Source organism: Pseudonaja textilis, chromosome 1 (assembly GCF_049901715.1).
Source record: "Pseudonaja textilis isolate UNSWEBS1 chromosome 1, rPseTex1.2, whole genome shotgun sequence".
In the NCBI taxonomy this organism is placed as follows: Eukaryota; Metazoa; Chordata; class Lepidosauria; order Squamata; family Elapidae; genus Pseudonaja; species Pseudonaja textilis.
This window is the reverse complement of record NC_141990.1, coordinates 327,623,973-327,642,822: the sequence shown is the minus strand read 5'-3', so window position 1 is coordinate 327,642,822 and position 18,850 is coordinate 327,623,973. Positions and strand designations below refer to the sequence as shown.

Sequence of the window (18,850 nt, the reverse complement as noted above, 5' to 3'; positions counted from 1 at the left end):
CCCTCACCATTTAATTTGTGCGTATTGTTTTCATGGACTGTTAAAAACTGGCTAGGCCCACCCAGTCACATGACCACCTAGCCAGGCCCACCCAGCCTGTCCAGCTCCCCAACAGTCCGAGGGACCGTGAATTGGCCCCTGTTTAAAAAGTTTGAGGACCCCTGATATAAAGCATGGACCAACTCCCAGAATTCTCCAGCAACACATCTTAAAAGCTGCGAAGGTATTGAAAAGTGCTGCTTTAATTCAAATCCAAATATTACATACAATCTTTGCTTCTTGAAAAATGTCTTGCCAGAAATAAGATGCTTTCTTCCAGAGCAAAATAATTCTCTTCCTATGTGATCTTTTTTGATAGCTTTGCAAAGTGCCTTTCCCCAAATACGAATAAACGACTGGTATTTCTCAAGTTATAGTGGTTATCAAGACCATAATTTCTGTTGCAAAGCGATATAGCTGTAAAGTACAATGTGGCATGACTGCACTGCTTAGCAATGACAATCCTGGAAGCCACCATTAACTGAATCCCACCTGTTTTAGGCAAGGACTCCCAATCTAAGCCCTTGGTAAGACAAGGACCTGCCTCTTGGGCAGGGGATTGGATTGGAATAGCAATAGTAACACCACTTAAATTTGTATACTGCTTCATAGGTCTTTACAGCCCTCTTTAAGTGGTTTACAAAGTCATCATCTTGTCCCAACAATCTTGCTCCTCATTTTACTGACCTGAGTGGAATGAAGGCTGAGTCAACCTGGAGCCAGTGAGAATCGAACTAATGGCAGTCGGCAGAATTAGCCTGCAATACTGCTGTCAACTTGTAAAGCATTCCTGCCTGCTCCCAAGTTGCCATAGGCAGGAGGGGAAGGAAACTGATGGAGAAGAATGGCAGCCACAATCAGAAGCACATTCCACGCACACCTTCTTCAAGGCTGTATCCCAGGTTACCAGGAGGGAGAGGTGTAATCTCCACAGCCTGCAAAAGTGCTCCATTGGAGAATGTGATTTATGACACACCCTGTGGGGAGGAGGGAAACAGGGTCATAGATGGGCCGTAAATTACGTCAGGCAGAGCTGATTTCATTTGGGTATGTGCTGATATGTTTCTCCTAATAAATAACTGGATTTCTTTTGAAACTTGGCTCGAGGCTCATGGTTTCATTAGGGCATCCCTCGGAATCCTGACAACTGCATTCTAACCACTGTGCCACCATGGCTCTTAGAAGATCTCTTCTAAGGTCCCTTCCAGCCCTATGAGTCTGTGTTCTACCTCTTCTGCAGGCTGGCCTGGCCTGGCTTAGCCTCACAGTTTGCAAGGTAGATGCTGGCTGCACCAGGTCTTTCCAAAGCCATGCGCGGCCTTGTTCAAATCACGTATGGCTTTCTCGTGAGGCTTTGGAAGGCTTCAAAGCTTTGTGAGAAAGCCCCACACGTTTGCACCATGCTCATACAATGTAGAACCACAGACCATGGTTTGCAAACCATACGTACAGTACTGTGTGTATTAGAATTTCTAATCATTCATAACTTGCACATTAGAATACCTGGGACGCAATAGATAATTGACGCCGTTTTCCAAGCCACCTGCTGTTTTGTGCCTTCCTCTGGATAGCAAACTTTGATGTGTTTTTTTTTTCAGATACAGAGAAATAAGATCCCATTATTAACTGTGTAAACTCAGAACTTAAAAAGGAATCCCATTTTGCAAGATGGTGGTAAAGATTGTGTACTTGAGAAGGAGAAGATTTCTGCCTTAAAATCCACACCAGAGGGTTTTAATAGCACACCAGTCAAACTGTATGTTGTCATTAATCTCCAAGGGAACAGAAGCTGACACAAACTCTGCATGATACAAGACATGACACCTTTCTGCAAAATTGAATACAGCTTTGTGCTATTGTAAACAGCTTCATAATGAAAATAATGAATACACTAGGTATAGAAGCTTGGATTATGCTGTGTAACACATTCTTTGTCAGAAATAACAACTTTCAAATGTTCCTATAGCCAATTAAAATTCTATCTGTTCTTTTTGGAATTTTTCTCCCCTTTCTTGTTTATAGAACTCCTTTAGCTTAGAAATATTCTTAGATTTCTTTGCACATGCTGCATGTTTTATTTATCCACACAGAGTTTTTAATAAGGTTCAGGTTTCGGGACAGTAGAGGCCATTCCAAAACTTTTGTTTTTCTTTCATATAAATAAATGATTCAAGCTTGTTTTGGAGATAGATTCCTGAAATATCCAACTTTTTTCAACTTCTGTTTCTTGAAGAAACTTCCAAGTTTTGTTGATATTTAGTTGAATCAATTGTCCCTTCCACTGTACAGTATCTTCAGTGTCACTGGCTTTAACATGGATCCCAAACCCGTATTTAATGATTGGCAAAGATGCCTTCAGCCTTTTTTTTCTCCTCTTGTGTGATTACGGCTGAAGAGTTTAATTTTTATTTTAATCAGTTTCAAATGCCTTGTTCTAAAATATTTCAGCGTTATTAAATTTTTATTTCACATACTTTGGATTGTGGCTTCTTGTGTTTAGAGATTAGAGAAATTTCTCTTCTGGCAGCTATCCCATGCAGATCCCTGTTGTATAAGATTTGTCCTGTGGACAGCAGCTCCATGGTTAGCTAAAATTTTCAGCTGGTCATTTCAGCAAATCTGGCTGGGTATTGATACCTCCAGCAGAGATATTTTTTGTTCTCCCGGATCTTGCCTTCAATTCAACAGTTCCACGTAACTTCTTTTTTTTTAACACTACAGGTAGTCCTTGGCTTACGACAAGGGTGTCAAATTTGATTTCATTGAGGGCCCCCATCAGGGTTGTGTTGACTTCAGGGGGCCAGGATGGGTGTGGCCCGGCTGGATATGTGACGTCACTTGTGTCTGGGGAGCCCGTGGTGGCCCGAGCGCTCTGCCAGTGAAAAGGGCCCCATGCGGCCTTCCCAAGCTCCGTTTTCACTGGCAGAAACCAGTGCAGCACTGCAGGCCAGGTCCTCCGCTGTTCCTAGAGCAGCCCCCAGGGCCAGATCTAAGTACCCCGCAGGTCAGTTGCGGCCCATGGGCGAGTTTGACACCCCTGGCTTACAGCTACAATGGAGCCCAAAATTTCTATTGCTAAGTGAGACATTTGTTAAGTGAATTTTGCCCCCATTTTATGACCTTCCTTGCCACGGTTGTTAAGTGACTTGCTGAAGTTGTTAAGTTAGCAACAGGGTTGTTAAGTGAATCTGGCTTACCCATTGATTTTACTGGTCAGAAGGTCACAAAACCTGATCACGCGACCCCCAGGACAGTGCAGCCATCGTAAATGTGAGTCGGTTTGCCAAGCGTCTGACTTTTGATCATGTGACCATGGGAAAGCTGCAGTGGTCATAAATGAGAAAGAAGATCAACTAGGTCACTTCTTTCAGTGCCGTTAAAACTGAACGGTCGCTGTTGTAAGTCAAGGACTACCTATATTTCTCACAGTTGAAATTGCTATATGAGGGTGTCAAATTCAATTTCATTGAGGGCCGCATCAGGGTTGTGTTTGACCTTGTGGGGGCTGGCAGGACAGGGAGAGTATGGCCAGCTCGACAAGGGGCTGCCACGGGGGGCGGGGGGGTCAAGCTATTTTCCAAAGCACCCAAAGGCCAAACAAGGAATAATGGATGGAAACTGAACAAGGAGAGAGATTCAACCTGGAAATAAGGATAGATTTTCTGATAGTGAAAACAATCAACCCATGCAACAGAAGTTTCCTTCGGAAGTTGTGGGAGCTTCATCACTTGAGACTTTCAAGAAGAGATTGGAATGCCATTTGTCAGAAATGGTGTAGGGTCTCCTGCTTGGGCAGGGGGTTGGACTAGATGACCTACAAGGTCCCTTCCAACTCTGTTAATCTAAGTCATTGATTTCAGTGCTGTTATACTTTCCAACGGGTGGCTAAACAAATGATGGTAAATCAAGGACTACCTATAGTTGCTGAACGTAAACCAAACAGCAAAACCAAATAGAGAGATTAGAAGGGTCAGGAGGTTATCTTCCTCTGTCTATTTTTGAACCTAATGACTCAAATCTCTGCAGTTTATTAACAACTTTACTGTAAAAAGAAAAAAAAGAAATAGTGAATTAACTGGAGTGATTTCTAAATTTTGGCACCCGGTTATTCATAATTCTCTGGAGTTTGAATCTAAACAAATGTAATTTTATATGTTTATACATATAAACTAATCAAGGTTGCATACGTTTTGCAGCAACTATACCTAGAGCAACTTCTATTCTATGTATTTGCATGCCAATTTATACATTCACCTGTTTAACCAGTGGAACTCAGGGCGATTATAGAAATATATGGAAAGATTCAGTCTCTTGGTTATTGGTAACAGGAAGTTTTGAAAATCCTTTACAGCAGGGGTGTCAAACTCAATTTGATTGAGGGCTGCATCAGGGTTGTGTTCAACCTTGGAGGATTGAGGTGGGCGTGGCCAGGGCAGGCATGGCCAGTTGGACGTCATTTGTGTCGGGGGCCCAAGCACTCTGCCAGCGAAAATGGGCTCCCGAGCTCCATTTTTGGCTGCGACGGCTTCCTGCAACCCTCTGCCAGTGAAAATGGAGCTTGGGAAGGTCACCCGTGGCCCTCATGAACTCTGTTTTCGGCTGCAACAGCCTCCTGCAACCCTCTGTCAGCTAAAACGGAGCTCGGGAGGTCTGTGGGCCGGTCTTTTGCTGTTTCCAGGTTGGCCCCGTGGGCCAGATCTAAGCACCAGATAACAGATAATCAGAGTTGGAAGGGACCTTGTAGATCATCTAGTCCAACCCCCTGTCCAAGCAGGAGATCCTATACCACTTCTGACAGATGGGAATCCAATCTCTTCTTGAAAGTTTCAAGTGATGGCGCTCCCACAACTTCCGAGGGCAAGCTGTTCCATTGGTTGATTGTTCTTACTGTCAGAAAGTTTCTCCTTATTTCCAGGTTAAATCTCTCCTTGCTCAGTTTCCATCCATTATTTCTTGTCTGGCCTTCAGGTGCCTTGGAAAATAGCTTGACCCCTTCTCCTCTGTGGCAGCCCTTCAAATATTGGAAGACTAATAGCATGTCTCCCCTGGTCCTCTTCTTCCTAGAGACCTTTGGCATTATGTCAGGTAGCCAATTTAATTCCCATTTAACTAATTAAAAAGGAGAGGAGGCTACTGCATAGTGAACGACTAAATTTGGGTGGAGAAGGTAGAGGTTCAAGTTTCCTAGGCAAAATAAATTACATAAATAGAGAAAAATCTGGTTTATTAAAAAATCAACAGGTAGTCCTCGACGTACAATCATTTGTTTAGTGGCCCACCATTCGAAGTTTTCAGGCACTGAAAAATAGAGATTGTTCACCTGTTTTTCATCCTTACTACCACTGCTGCATCCCCATGGTTATGTGTTCAAAATTCAAATGCTTGGCAACTGGCATGTATTATGACGGTTGCAATGAATCTGAGGTCATGTGATCAATTTTTGTGACCTTCTGACAATGGAGAAGCCAGATTCACTTCACTGTATTACTAACTTAGCAACTCCAGTGATTCACTTAACAACTGTGCCGAGAAAGGTTATAAAATAGGGCAAAGCACCCTTAACAGTTCTGTTGCTTAGGAATGGAAATTTTGGACTCAATTATGGTCATAAATCAAGGACAGGGCATTCTTAATTTCTCCCAACCCAGTTTATATGCTAGCTTAGCATTTTGTTTCTAATAACTTAGAGCAGGGGTGTCAAACTTAAGGCCTGGGGGCTGGATCCAGTCCGTGAGGTGGCCATCCTGGAAACAGTGAAGGAGCAGCCTGTGGCACCTCTGCCGGTGAAAGCAGAGCTTGGGAAGGCCGTGTGCGGCCCTCACGAGCTCCATTTTCTCTGACAGAGCTGCAGGAGACTGTCGCAGCTGGAAACTGAGCTCAGGAGCTGTTTTTGCTGGCAGAGTGCTTGGGCCACCATAGGTATCCCCGACACGAATGATGTTGAGCTGGCCATGCCCCCTGCACCCCGCCCCCCAGGTCAAACATAACCCTGATGCGGCCCTCAACTGAAAACAAGTTTGACACCCCTGACTTAGAGGAAACATTTTTTAAAAGAAAGCTTTGGAGTGTTGTCCATGGTTTGAGAGTTTTCTGCTGCAAATTGCTTCAAATACACAATTTACTAAAGGTACCTAGATAATGATGAGAAGGGGAAAAAAAACCCAAAAGTTTCTTATAATCTTAAACAGCCCTGCCCAGGGTCTTCCTCAGAAGGCTTTGTAATGTGAATCTTTTCTTTGCATATATTTAACTCTGTCCCTATATGGGTAGTTCTCAACTTAATGTCCACAATTGAGCCTAAAATTTCTGTTGTTAAGTGAGTTTTGCCCCATTTTACAATCTTTCTTGCCTCAATTGTTAAGTGAATCACGGCAGTTGACAGGTTAGTCACCCAGTTGTTAAGTGAATCTACCTTCCCCATTGACTTTGCATGTCAGAAGGTCCCAAAAGGGGATCACGTGATCCCAGGACATTGTTATGGTCATAAATATGAACCAGTTGCCAAGCATCTGAATTTTGATCCCATGATCATGGGGCTGCCACAAATGTCGTAACTCTGAAAAACGGTCATAAATCCCTTTTTCAGTGCTGTTGTAGCTTTGAAGGGTCACTAAATGAACTGTTGTAAGTCGAGGACTACCTGTATACAGGATACACTGAAGGTCAAGCCCCGTAGATCAATCTGTGTTTTATTAATGTTATTAATGAATTATTTTCAGAGAATGTGTTACGGTTATTGTACTTAGGAACGTTTAAAGATCATAAGTCAAATGAATAAGGAAGTGCTTAGAAGAAAATGGTAATGAGTTCAAACATTTAATGTAATTTTCTGCAATAAATTATCTATGGGCCTGACACACTGCAATTTCCATTTAATCCTTTGGCCTCGGTCTGAGGGGTGGGGAAGGTATTGACAGGGAATGGAAAGTTCCTCTTTAAAATTAAATATAGGTAAAACTGTCAAGTGGCCTGCTCTGTTTTGTGATACTAAAGCCTTGCATTTTATAATGCATAAAGTAATTTCAATAGTTTGCCTTTAACTGCTTCTGATGAAGAAGAGTTTGAAATGCATTTGAACTTGAGCAACAAACTTTGATGTTTCCTTTTTATACTTGTGAAATATAAAATAATCTTGTTTCTTCCTAGCCAGTTATGAGCTTCCTCACCTTTCTGTTCTCTGGTTTTATTGCTGCTTTCATTATTATGGTTGGTCTTAACAGTTAGGCAGGTGTTTAGACTGGATTTGGCATGTTTTTATCCACCTATCAAGTCCTTCCCAACAGCCAGGGATAGCCAGATGTCATTATTTGATGGTGTTGAAGGGATGTAAGCTATTCCAAGTAAAGCTGCCTTTTGCAATTGATGGGGATTTTGTCAATGGTGAAAGCGTTCTAGTGGTGCTCCAGTTGTTTTGGGTTTGCACTCAAGGCACCTATTAATACCGGTACAATCCTTGCTTTCTTTTACCACAGTCGTTCTACTTCAATTTGCAGGCCGTTTTATTTTGGGATTTTTTTTCCCCACTTCTTTCTCTTCTGCTTTTTCCTGGTACAGGTATCCTTGTTTTACAACAGTTCATTTAGTGACCGTTCAAAGTTACAATGGCACTGGAGAAAAGTGACTTATGACCATTTTTCACACTTATGACCATTGTAGCATTCCCGTGGTCATGTGATCAAAATTCAAATGCTTGACAACTGATTCATATTTATGATGGTTGCTGTGTCCTGGGATCATCGGATCACCCTTTGCAACCTGACAAGGATAGTCAATGGGGAAGCCAGATTCACTTAACAGTCGTGTTACTCACTTAACAACTGCAGTGATTCACTTAACAACTGTGGCAAGGACGTAAAATGGGGCAAAACTCATTTAACAAATGTCTCATTTAGCAACACAAAAATTTGAGCTCAATTGTGGTTGTAACTCAAGGACTGCCTGTACTATCATATCCACGGTTAAGAATTTTTGTCTTTCTTACCAACAGTGGTTAATTATTTTTATTTTTATCAGCCATTAGATTTCATATCTGCTTTAACTAAGTTCCCCCTGCGATGCTCTAATGATAATAGCCAAAAAATAAAGATTCATTCTGGAGTTGGATCCAGGAAGTCTTAACAACATGGACATTGTAATGTCACAATACCAGGCCTGGATCTTTTGCTTGTGACATCATTTATACATGTACAAAAGAGGGAAGGAAGCGAAAGTACAAACTTTCATGACTGTTGCCAGCCCTTTGAGATAGGACAAGTCCAAAACAGATTCCTTATGTTAGAATTGAACTTACACAATGTAGTAGGACCAAGCTATTTGTAAGGCCACCTTTCCCCATTTTTTCTGTTTACCCCATCGGATCTACAGGTAGTCCTTGACTTAGGACTGTAATTGAGCCTGCCATTTTGATGGTGAGCCATGACAGTAGGCCATTACCTGACTATGAGCGATTTTTTTTTTTTGCGGCTGCCATTAAGCGAACACTGTGGTCATTGAGCGACCCATTGTTTGCTATGGGGTGCTTTTTGTCAGAAATGAAGTAAAGGCCGGTTTCTGGCAAATACATGCCAAATCGCAATCACATGACTGTGGGACACTACAAACAGTTATAAATCTACTCCTCCGCTCATAACAGAATACTCTATGCCTCCAGACTTGAAATTTTAGGCTTAGATAACTTAGAACTACGCCACGTTCGGTCTGACCTAAGCTTAGTACATAAAATTTTCCATTATAATGTCCTACCTGGCAGTGACTACTTCAGCTTCAACCTCAACAATACACAAGCACACAATAGATACAAACTCATGGTTAACTGCATCAAACTCGGTTGCAGGAAATACGACTTCAGCAACAGAGCGGTCAATACCTACCTGACTCTGTGGTTTCTTCCCCAAACCCCAAAAACTTTAACCTCAGACTGTCTATTGTTGACCTCACCCCATTCCTAAGAGGCCTGTAAGGGACGTGCATAAGCACACCAAGGTGCCTACCGTCCCTGTCCTAATGTTTCCTTTTTATTTGTATCAATTTCTTGTATTAATAATCATGTTTATACTTAATATCTGTTATCGAATGCATGCTTGACAAAACAAATAAAATAAATAAATGCTGGCCAATTACAGAACACCCAAAATGCAGTCATGTGACTATGGGTTGCAGGCAAGGTAGATGTTGGAAGTTCGAGTCAGGTCGTAAGGAGCCTTTTCGGGGTCCGTTGTAACTTCTAAGGATTGCTAAGTGACCGGTTTGTAAGTCGAGGATGACCTGCAATAGAAGAAGCCTGCTCCAGATCAAGGGTGGGATGCTTCCGGTTCTGCCCGGCTCTATAGAACTGGTAGATCTGAAGAGTAGCGGAGACAGAACCGGTTCTGTGTCTGCTGCTGCTTGTCCCACCCGCCCGCCCAGGCTCTTACCTGTCCTTTTATTTCCTGCTTTTTCAACCTCAGCTCCTTTGCACGACACAGCTGAGGTTGCGAAAGCAGTAAAAAAAGTGGTTTTTCAAACGCTGTGCACCTGTGCGCAGTGCTTATCAGCTGTCTGAGTGGCACCGCTTAAGGTATATTACATGCGCACGCATGTGTGTCTGATGTGCATGCACATGCAAAACGTAATAGTAGTAACACCGGTTGAATCCCACCCCTGCTCCAGATCCTTTCAAACCATCATGCTAGACCATGGGTGTCCAATCAATCACATCGTGTGACGTATTGCGACGTATCATGGCACTTTTTCTTTTTTCTTTTTTTTGCCTTTGCGGAGCTGGGGTGGCCATGGTCTGCGCGTGTTGCATCCGGCCCGCGGGCTGCCAATTTGACCCCCCTGTGCTAGACCCCAGAGTTGTGTCTTCTCTATGAAATTTGGACAGACCCAACTTGGTTAAGGTAGGATCAAGGAAAGAAGCAACCTGGAACGAAGGAGAAATTTCCTAAGTGAGAACAATCAATCAGTGGAACAGCTTGCCTCCAGAAGTTGTGGATGCTTCATCACAGGTTTTAAGACAAGACTGGACAGCCACTTGTCTGAAATGGTATAGGGTCTCCTGCTTGAGCAGAGGGTTGGACTAGAAGACCTCCAAGGTCCCTTCCAGTTCTATTCTGATTGATTGATTTGATTGCCTTTTGTAAGGTATTAAGACCTGGCTGTTTCCTCAGGTATTAAATGAGCTTTGCTAATTATTGCTGTGCCCTTCTTCTTCTTCTTCTTCTTCTTCTTCTTCTTCTTCTTCTTCTTCTTCTTCTTCTTCTTCTTCTTCTTCTTCTTCTTCTTCTTCTTCTTCTTCTTCTTCTTCTTTTTCTTCTTCTTCTTCTCCTTCTCCTCCTCCTCCTCCTCCTCCTCCTCCTCCTCCTCCTTGTGGGTTTAATCCTTGGGCACAAAGAGTTATATGCCTGATTTTATTTTATTTTTGGATTTTTAATCCTTGTCACTGTGTGAGATGGGCAGCCATATAAATCATATAATTTGAATGAATGTAAATAAACTCTGCTTTATTGACACAGGCTGTAGTAACACAATTTTGGAAGGCTGACTGTTCCCTTCCCTTCCTCACATTAGTAAATAAGGGTGGCTCCAGCCTCAGCTTTTTTGTCATTCTTCCGAGGCAGAGAAAACCTGCTTTTTGTTTCTGTAAGCATTTTAGCATAGTTTTTTCCCAGGTCATCTTAACATCGTAACTCTCTGTAGCGAGTAAGAAAGGAGCCTTGTGGGCTTAGATCCACAGTGTCAGCGTTCCAGGAAACCTCAACTCCAAAATGTCAGAACTTGTCACACGGCTGTAATGGGGAAGGAGCAACTCAGACCCTCCTCATTTCACTCTGCACACTCAGTTGCCACACTGGTGGGAAGACACTGGTGCACCTTCAGAGCATGTTAATAATAATGTACTGAAATACTAATGTTCTGTTGGTCATTTCGAAAAATCCTTTCTTAGTGAGCACCTAGAGGAACATACGTGTCAAATGTCAAGTTTGTAGGCTTTACGGTTCTGGAGATTTTGTGATGCTGCATGAGTAGTATTTTGCTTTTATATATATAGATGTGTTTGTGTGTGTGTTTGTATATATTTGTATGTACTATGTATGTATGTGTGTATATGTACATATTTGTGTATACACATATACACATACATACACATATATATGTGTGTGCGTATGTATGTATGTGTGTGTGTGTGTGTATGTATAGTAGTACATTGGAAAGGCTTCTCTCCCAAGGACACCCAAATCTGGGTCCCTCCCTCCCTCCCCCCTCCCTCCCTTCCTCCCTTCCTTCCTTCCTTCCTAGTAAATACTTGCAAGAATTTAGAATCAAAGGTCAGAGTGAAAGTCTGCCTGATGTGAGGAGGCAGGTGCTGGGATGATGCATTGCACTAATGAAATGCAAGGACAAATTACTTTGGGAAGTGGGTATGGATGGTGGTGGTTCACAGCTTTTTAGCAATGACTAAATGCATTCATGTTACAACATTAAAAATTTGTGTGGGACCACCAACAGGTTGCAATATAATTGAAATATTTACAGTCCAAAGGCCCCTTTAGCCAGGAGGAGGAGAAGGGAGCAGCTAATGAACAGTAGCTGTTTTTCTTTAAAAAACCAGATTGATGAAGGCTGATGCAAATAAAGTAATATGTATTTTATGTACGATTTGCCTTGTCCACCCTAAAAACGTATTTTGCAGAGCTCAGATCAAAGCTCCTAATGTGACACATGGGGGAAAGCAATCCTAGAAAATGTATTGAATTAATTCAACATAGGATTTTTTGCTATTAATTCAAAACAAATTTGCCTTTTTTAGTTTACTTTATTGTCATTGCACCTCGTACAATGAAATTAAATACCATCTTCAGTGTACATTATGAGCATGAAAAAAACCACACACACACATTCTTCACATTCTATACATTGAATTGAAAACCCCTGACACCACACCAACACAAAGAATGGGGCTCTGAAATGTTAAAAATATCCAGAGTTTTTGGTAACTGCATGTTTTGATGGTATCCTGTTTGCATGTCTGGAAGCTCTAATTCAGAAAGTATATATTGCATATTCCCACTTCCTTGTCCTCTCCCATTCCCCTCCCTTTCTAGTCTGTTTGCTCGATCAACATTTCATGGCATTTTGAAAGTTTCACACTTTTTGTGTGTGACTTCAATCAAACTAACAAAAGTGAATTTTATACAGAGGTGGGTTTTCTTTTTTAAACAAAGCCTGCTAAGGTGATACTGGTTTCACTCTGGACTTGTTTTCGGTTTGCATGTTTGCAGTCAGTACCCACGTAAAAGCAAATATTTAAGGGTTAAACAGGACTCTCTATAAATGTAGTATTTAAAGAGAAAATTGTGCAATGTTGCTGTGGCCAACAAAGGAATTAGATCCTGAAGGGCATCAAGCTCTCCCCCCGTTGCTCTCAAAAAAGAAAGCCTTGAATGCCTGCTTTTTAGTTAAGTGTTCTTAAATGAATTTACCATTCCAACATATTTTTAAAAGATTCTTCTTCATCTGTATCCATCCTTCCAGTTTACAGATGAAGACTTGAGCGGGAAATAAAATATAAATATCACCAAAGTGTAGCTGGCCATGGACATGGTGTTGACAGCAGGGATTTAGTTCCTGGGAACATGGTGTGTGTTACTAGGATGATGGTCTACTTAGGCAGGCCAGGAGAAAGGCTTAAGAATTATGAGTTTTGGCTGAAGAGCCTCACAATTGGATGCTTTTAAGGGTGTGAGTAGGAAATGACAAACCAGGATTAAGAACTTCAGACAGAAATCTGTGCCCTGCTGGAATAAATCAAATAATAATTGTTCTGAGGCTTGTTAACCTCCTCAAGGAAAAACCAGGAAGTCAACTACCTGATCAAGTATGGGAAAGAAATAAGGTGACATTGAACTATTATAACAGGAAGACAAATATTGGTTTAATGGTTACAACTGAGACCTGATGGGATAATCTCATAATTAGATGAAAGAAAGTTGAAAGAGGAGACTACCTGAGAGGAACAGAAGCAAGAGCAAGTAGAATTTCTTTCGGTAATTGCCCTCATCTGCACACAGGTCCTGGGGAGCAAATACAGGTGCTCCTCCCTTTATGACCACAGTTGAGCCCAAAATTTCTGTTGTTAAGTGAGACATTTGTTAAGCGACTTTTCCCCCATTTTATGACCTTTCTTGTCACAGTTTTAAATGAATCACTGCAGTTGTTCAATTAGTAACCTGGTTGTTAAGTGAATCTGGCTTCCCCATTGTCTTTGCTTGTCAGAAGGTCGCAAAAGGGGATCACATGAAGCCGGGACACACTGATTGTCATAAATATGAGTCAATTGCCATGCTTCTGAATTTTGATCAGGTGACCATGAGGATTCTGCAACAGTCGCATGTGTGAAAAATCAACATAAGTCACTTTTTAGTGCCATAACTTTGAGAGCCCTGGTGGTGCAGTGGTTAGAATGCAGTACTGCAGGCTAACTCACTGCTTGTTCCAAGAGTTCGATTCTCACCAGGCTCAAGGTTGACCCAGCCTTCCATCCTTCCGAGGTCGGTAAAATGAGGAGCCAGATTGTTGGGGGCAATAGGCCGACTCTCTACACCACTTAGAGAGGGCTGTAAAGCATTGTAAAGTGGTATATAAGTCTGAGTGCTATTGCTATTGAACTGTCACTAAGTGAACAGTTGTAAGTCAAGGACTACCTGTACTTCATGCTCTTGTGACTGTATGGGTTAAAATGTGAAAGTAAGACTTAAAAAAAATCACCCCGTTTATTTATTAATTATAGTCACCCATCTCAAACAAATGACTCTGGGGGTTGAACAAATAAGATATTGATGGTACGGGTAATCCTCAACATAAACAATTCATTTAGTGACTGTTCAAAGTTAACACTTAAAAAACGGTGGTTACAACTGGTCTTTCTGCTTAGAACCATCACTCCATCCCCACAGTCACGTGATCAAAATTTGACACTTGGGCATCGCCTTATATTTAGGACAGTTCAGTGTCCGAGGGTCATGTGTTCGCCATTTTGTGATCTTCCCAGATGGAGGAACCCAGATTCATGTAATGGCAATGATTCACTTAACAACCATGGCAAATAAGGTTGCAAAATTGGGCACAACTCACTTAACCACCAACTTGTCTGGTAACAGAAATTCTGGTCTCCATAGTGGTCATAAGTCAAGGACTACCTGAAGCTACCTGCCTTGAGTTTGACTTGACTCCTAGTGGTTATATTTCTTTATATCTCTGACATTTTACTTGAAACAATTTGGAAATGGCTTTCTGTTGCTTCCATCCAGGTTGCTTTTTGCCTTTCCAGTGTATAGCTCTGGGATTTTCAAGTGCGCTCTGTCTAATAACACCAACAAGGTCCAGTCTTGCTTAGCTTCCCTAAAATCAGCCAAGGTTGGTTAGATTCTGCCACCTGCTGTGATTGGTGACTACCGCCAATCAACCATTCAGGCTAAACAGGTGGCTGATTTTCCCACAACCGATTGAAGTAGTAATGATGAGGGCATTAATCATCCCTGGGAGACTCATTTATTTGTTTATTTTGCAAATTGTATATGGCAGCCCATCCTTAATCCAATAACTCCAGCTGGCTAACCAAGCACAAGAAGAAAAGCATTCAAACCAGTGAAAGGAGCAATGCAAGACACCAGTTAAAATAATCAACTCCTTAACAATGCAGAGCAAACCACATAGCCAGGCTCTGTTAGCAATTTTAAGGAATCCTGAAAGGCCAACAGAGTCAAAATATGTTCTGCCACTTGTGAATTTTTCAAAAAATCCCTGATGTTTTGCAGACAGCTTTCCCATCCAAAGAGGAAGACAAGAAAAAGTCAGGTGTTCTGAAAACTTCCAATTTGAGCTTCTTCGGCGACAGACCGAAACCTCGTTTCTGCCAGCCTTCGATCCGTGCTCGCCACTGGAGCGCCCCGAGCCAGCTGGTTTCGGGGCTAAGCCACCCCATAGAGGTGGTGAAGAAGGGGGAGACTGCCTACAGAGTTGAGGAGAGCTGCATCTCTCCTCCCCAGCTGACCATTACTCCCTTTGCCGAAGGCGGTTGTAGTGGTGGTCAGAAATGGCCACCACAAAGAAGAACTCGACCGGAAAAGAATGTGTAGGAGGAAGATAAGAAGAGAAGGTTTTGGTTGACCGGGTCAAACAGCAAAAGCAACAAATAAGGTATTCTGGAATTGAAACTATTAAAAAAAAACAATAACATTGTTCCCTAAGAAGATTTTTAAGCTGCGAAGGAGAGAGAAAAGGGAAAAGATTTGGGTTTTTTTTCTCCTTTTCCTATACTGACAGCTAAGAGACTTAAGCAAGAAATTGGGAAAAAATCCACTTTGACATTAATAGGCATTTAATGCTGAAAATAAAAAGTCAAAGGGATAAAATTTCTGGATAATCAAAAGCTTTTGAAAACAGGAAAGGAGAGAAAAAGAATAAAAAGGCAGGATCTGGAAGGGAGGAGACTGCCTGGAATTAAAAAGAACTTACAGCAAAATCTCAACAAGACTTCCAAAGGATACATTTTAACTGAAATATCGCAACAAAAACCCCAGGAAGAGAAAGTCGAAAAAGAAATAAGAAGAAATAATTTGGGACTATTTGGATTACTTGATGATTTCTGGATTTTTGGTTATTGTATTTGAATGACTAAAATCAATTTGGTGGTACCAAACAGAATCCCAATGTAAGCTATGTATTCTATATTAAGTATTATTAATGTAGGGGAAAGAGATAAAGGCATCATACTCCAATTAGTGTACAGGAGAAGTCTTTAAAGAAGAAAGATAAATGGATATCTGGAAGTAGAACAGAAAAAGAATAATATTATGATTCGAATTGAGATGAGATAAACAAATAAAATAAAATTGAGAAAATTTAAAAGAGAGGAGAAGCTATATAGAAAATTGAAAATGTTATTAAGATATGGAATGGTATATAAAATGAATATGAATTTGATTTTGTGTCTGTACAAAGAGTTTTAACCCGGGACTAAGCAACCTTCAGAAAAGAGGTCTTTTATGTTTCTATGTCTTGTGTGTTTGTATGTCTTTAAAAATTAATAAAATTTGTTTAAAAAAAAAATCGATCGGGTGGTTGTTTAAAACTGTTTAAAATGTCTCCACTTTTAGAAGAACTGAAAATGGAGCTTAAAAAGTACAAAGAAGATGCACAAGAAGGGAGAGGTTCTTTTGGCTTAGTATTTCAGTTTTTAGAAATGGAGATTTGGAATTATGAGAAACAACAAGAAATGCCTGCAGAATAGGAAGATTGTGACAAAGAAGTAGCCATCTTTAATGAACAAGTAATCTTAGGTGGGGGGAAAAAGGAAAGGGGGAAAGAGAATGGAAAATTTAAGATTGGGAAAAACAACTCCCCCCAAAATAGAGTGAAAAATAAGTATAAAATCAGAAAGCAACAGAAGAGGGAAATGCAGAAGAGAGAATTAGAAGTAGAGAGACAAGGGGGTAAAAAGGGGAGGGAGAAGAAGAGAGGGAAGAAAGAAAGGAAAAGAAGTTATAAAGGACAGAAACAAAATATAGAGAAACAGGGCCTATTTAGAGATAATGAGTGAAAATTTAATGGAAAAGGGGATTCTGCAAAGGTACATAAGATAGTATTGTTATATTAGAAATAGAAATAATTTTAGAAAATATGAAACAATGTATGATTTAAATGTTTCATAAAATAGCTATCATAATTCAGTGGAATGCTGGTCAATAAATAAATGTAACAAATGAATATTTAATGATTTACAAAACGTGAAGAAAAATAAGGGAAAAATTAATTATGGAGATTATATGTGTCTTTAAGGAAGTATGATATTTAATTGAAAAGAAGTGTTAAAGATGTTAAGATTTTAATAATTATTAATGATAGAACTGATTTAGAATGGAATGAGGGTTTATAATTACATATATTTATAATCTTTTTTTTTAAAGAATATAGGGGGTATTATAAGAATGTACCAGCAGAATTCGATTGGAAGTTATGTATTCTGTATTATATTGAAGGTCATAACCTTAAGGTATATATTGAAGTTTAAATAAGAGTTGAATGGATGTAATTAAAAGATATAAAGGTATCATTCTCCAATTAGTAACTACAGGAGAAAATTTGTTTAATGAGTAAAGATAATATGAAATTGAAACAGAACAGACAAAAGTATAAATATAATAATTTGAATTGAGATGCGATAATCAAAATAAAATTGAGAAAATTAAAAGAGGGGAAAAACTATATAGAAAATGTAGAATAGTATAAGATATGGAATAGAATACAAAAAGGAGCATGAAATTGAGTTTTGTGTCTGTATAAAGAAGTTCAACCCGGGACCATGCTATTTTCAAAAAAGATGTTTTACTTGTATTTTGTATGTGTGACAACCCAAATAAAACTTTATTAAAAAAAAGAAAAAGTCAAATAGGTGTTCTGTTTGTTTACCGTGTTGTATTGTGAACACACACAGACAACACATACATATCTATCTTTATCTATCTATCTTCTCAATTTACAAAGTTTGTTTAGTGATTGTTCGAAGTTACAAAGGCACTGAAAAAAGTGACTTATGACCATTTTCCCACACAACTGTTGCAGAATCCCCATGGTCACATCATCAAAATTCAGATACTTGGCAACTGACTCGTATTTATGACAGTTGCAGTATCCTGGGGTCATGTGATCACCTTTCGCAACCTTCTGATAACCAAAGCCAGTCTAATGGGGAAGCCAGATTCATTTAACCGTGTTACTAACATAACAATTGCAGTGATTCACAACAACTATGGAAACTAAGAAAAATTGTAAAATGGAGCAAAACTCACTTAACAATTGTCTTACTTAGCAACAGAAATTTTGGCTTCAACTGTGGTCACAAGTTGAGGACTACCTGTATAACAGTATATATCTATATCCATCCATCCATCCGTCCATCCTGGCATTTTGCAATATAAAACAGAGTAAAAATGAAAGCGGATTTAAAATGCGAACAACTACTAAACCTGAAGCGTAATGGTGACCATTCATTCCTCAGAGGCCTGGCCTCAGCTCTTAATAGTTTTTAGAAAGTCAGCAATGAGGTTTCTAATTTAATCTCAGTGGAATTAGATATTAACCAATAATTTCATACTAACTAATACGGAAGATTTAGTAGACAAAGTGGAACCGGCAGCAATTTTTATGGGGAGTGACCATGGAAAATGGTAATTTTTGATTTATAAGAGAAATTTTGGGCTCAATTGTGGTCGTAAATTGAGGATTACCCATATCTCATTGAGTGTAAGTTACAGAATAAAGGGCCTAAGTTATAGGGAGTTATAGGATTCCAGTAGGAAATAAAATCTTTATGACGAGAGGAATCCCTACCAAGATAGTAGGGAGCATTGTTTATCTAAATGTGTTTGGGTAGGCTTGACAATGGCTGTGTGTACATGGACTTCATCTAAGCTGCCTGCATTCATAAATGGTCTGTTTCTGTCTATAGCAGGCCTGCACAGCTTAGAAAAAGGATTACATTGATAAGATTAAAAATAATTGCGGGCCACAAAGGAATAGCTGGTGTGCCAGTTAGTTGTTTGGTGGCTGGCAGACTGGCAGCAGCGATGGACCTGGCGTCATCAGTGAGACTCCACAGCAGATCTTCCAGGAGACTGGCAGCTGATTCTTCCTGGCATCAGCAAAGTGTGTAGATATTGAATTAAATTGACTTTTTTTAAAAAAAGAAATGCCAGCAGGCCACATATTACACTGGCCTGATCTACAGTCTCTATGAAGCAAGTCCTATGCCTCTTTGCAATTTTTTTTT

The 18,850-nt window shown here is 40.3% G+C and overlaps 1 protein-coding gene across 8 annotated transcripts in view; it reads left to right on the top strand.

Annotated features, from left to right (window-relative positions):
* The window catches only part of CSNK1G2 (casein kinase 1 gamma 2), a 108,913-nt gene that overhangs the window by 60,793 nt on the left and 29,270 nt on the right, over positions 1-18,850 (top strand). The window lies entirely within an intron of this gene.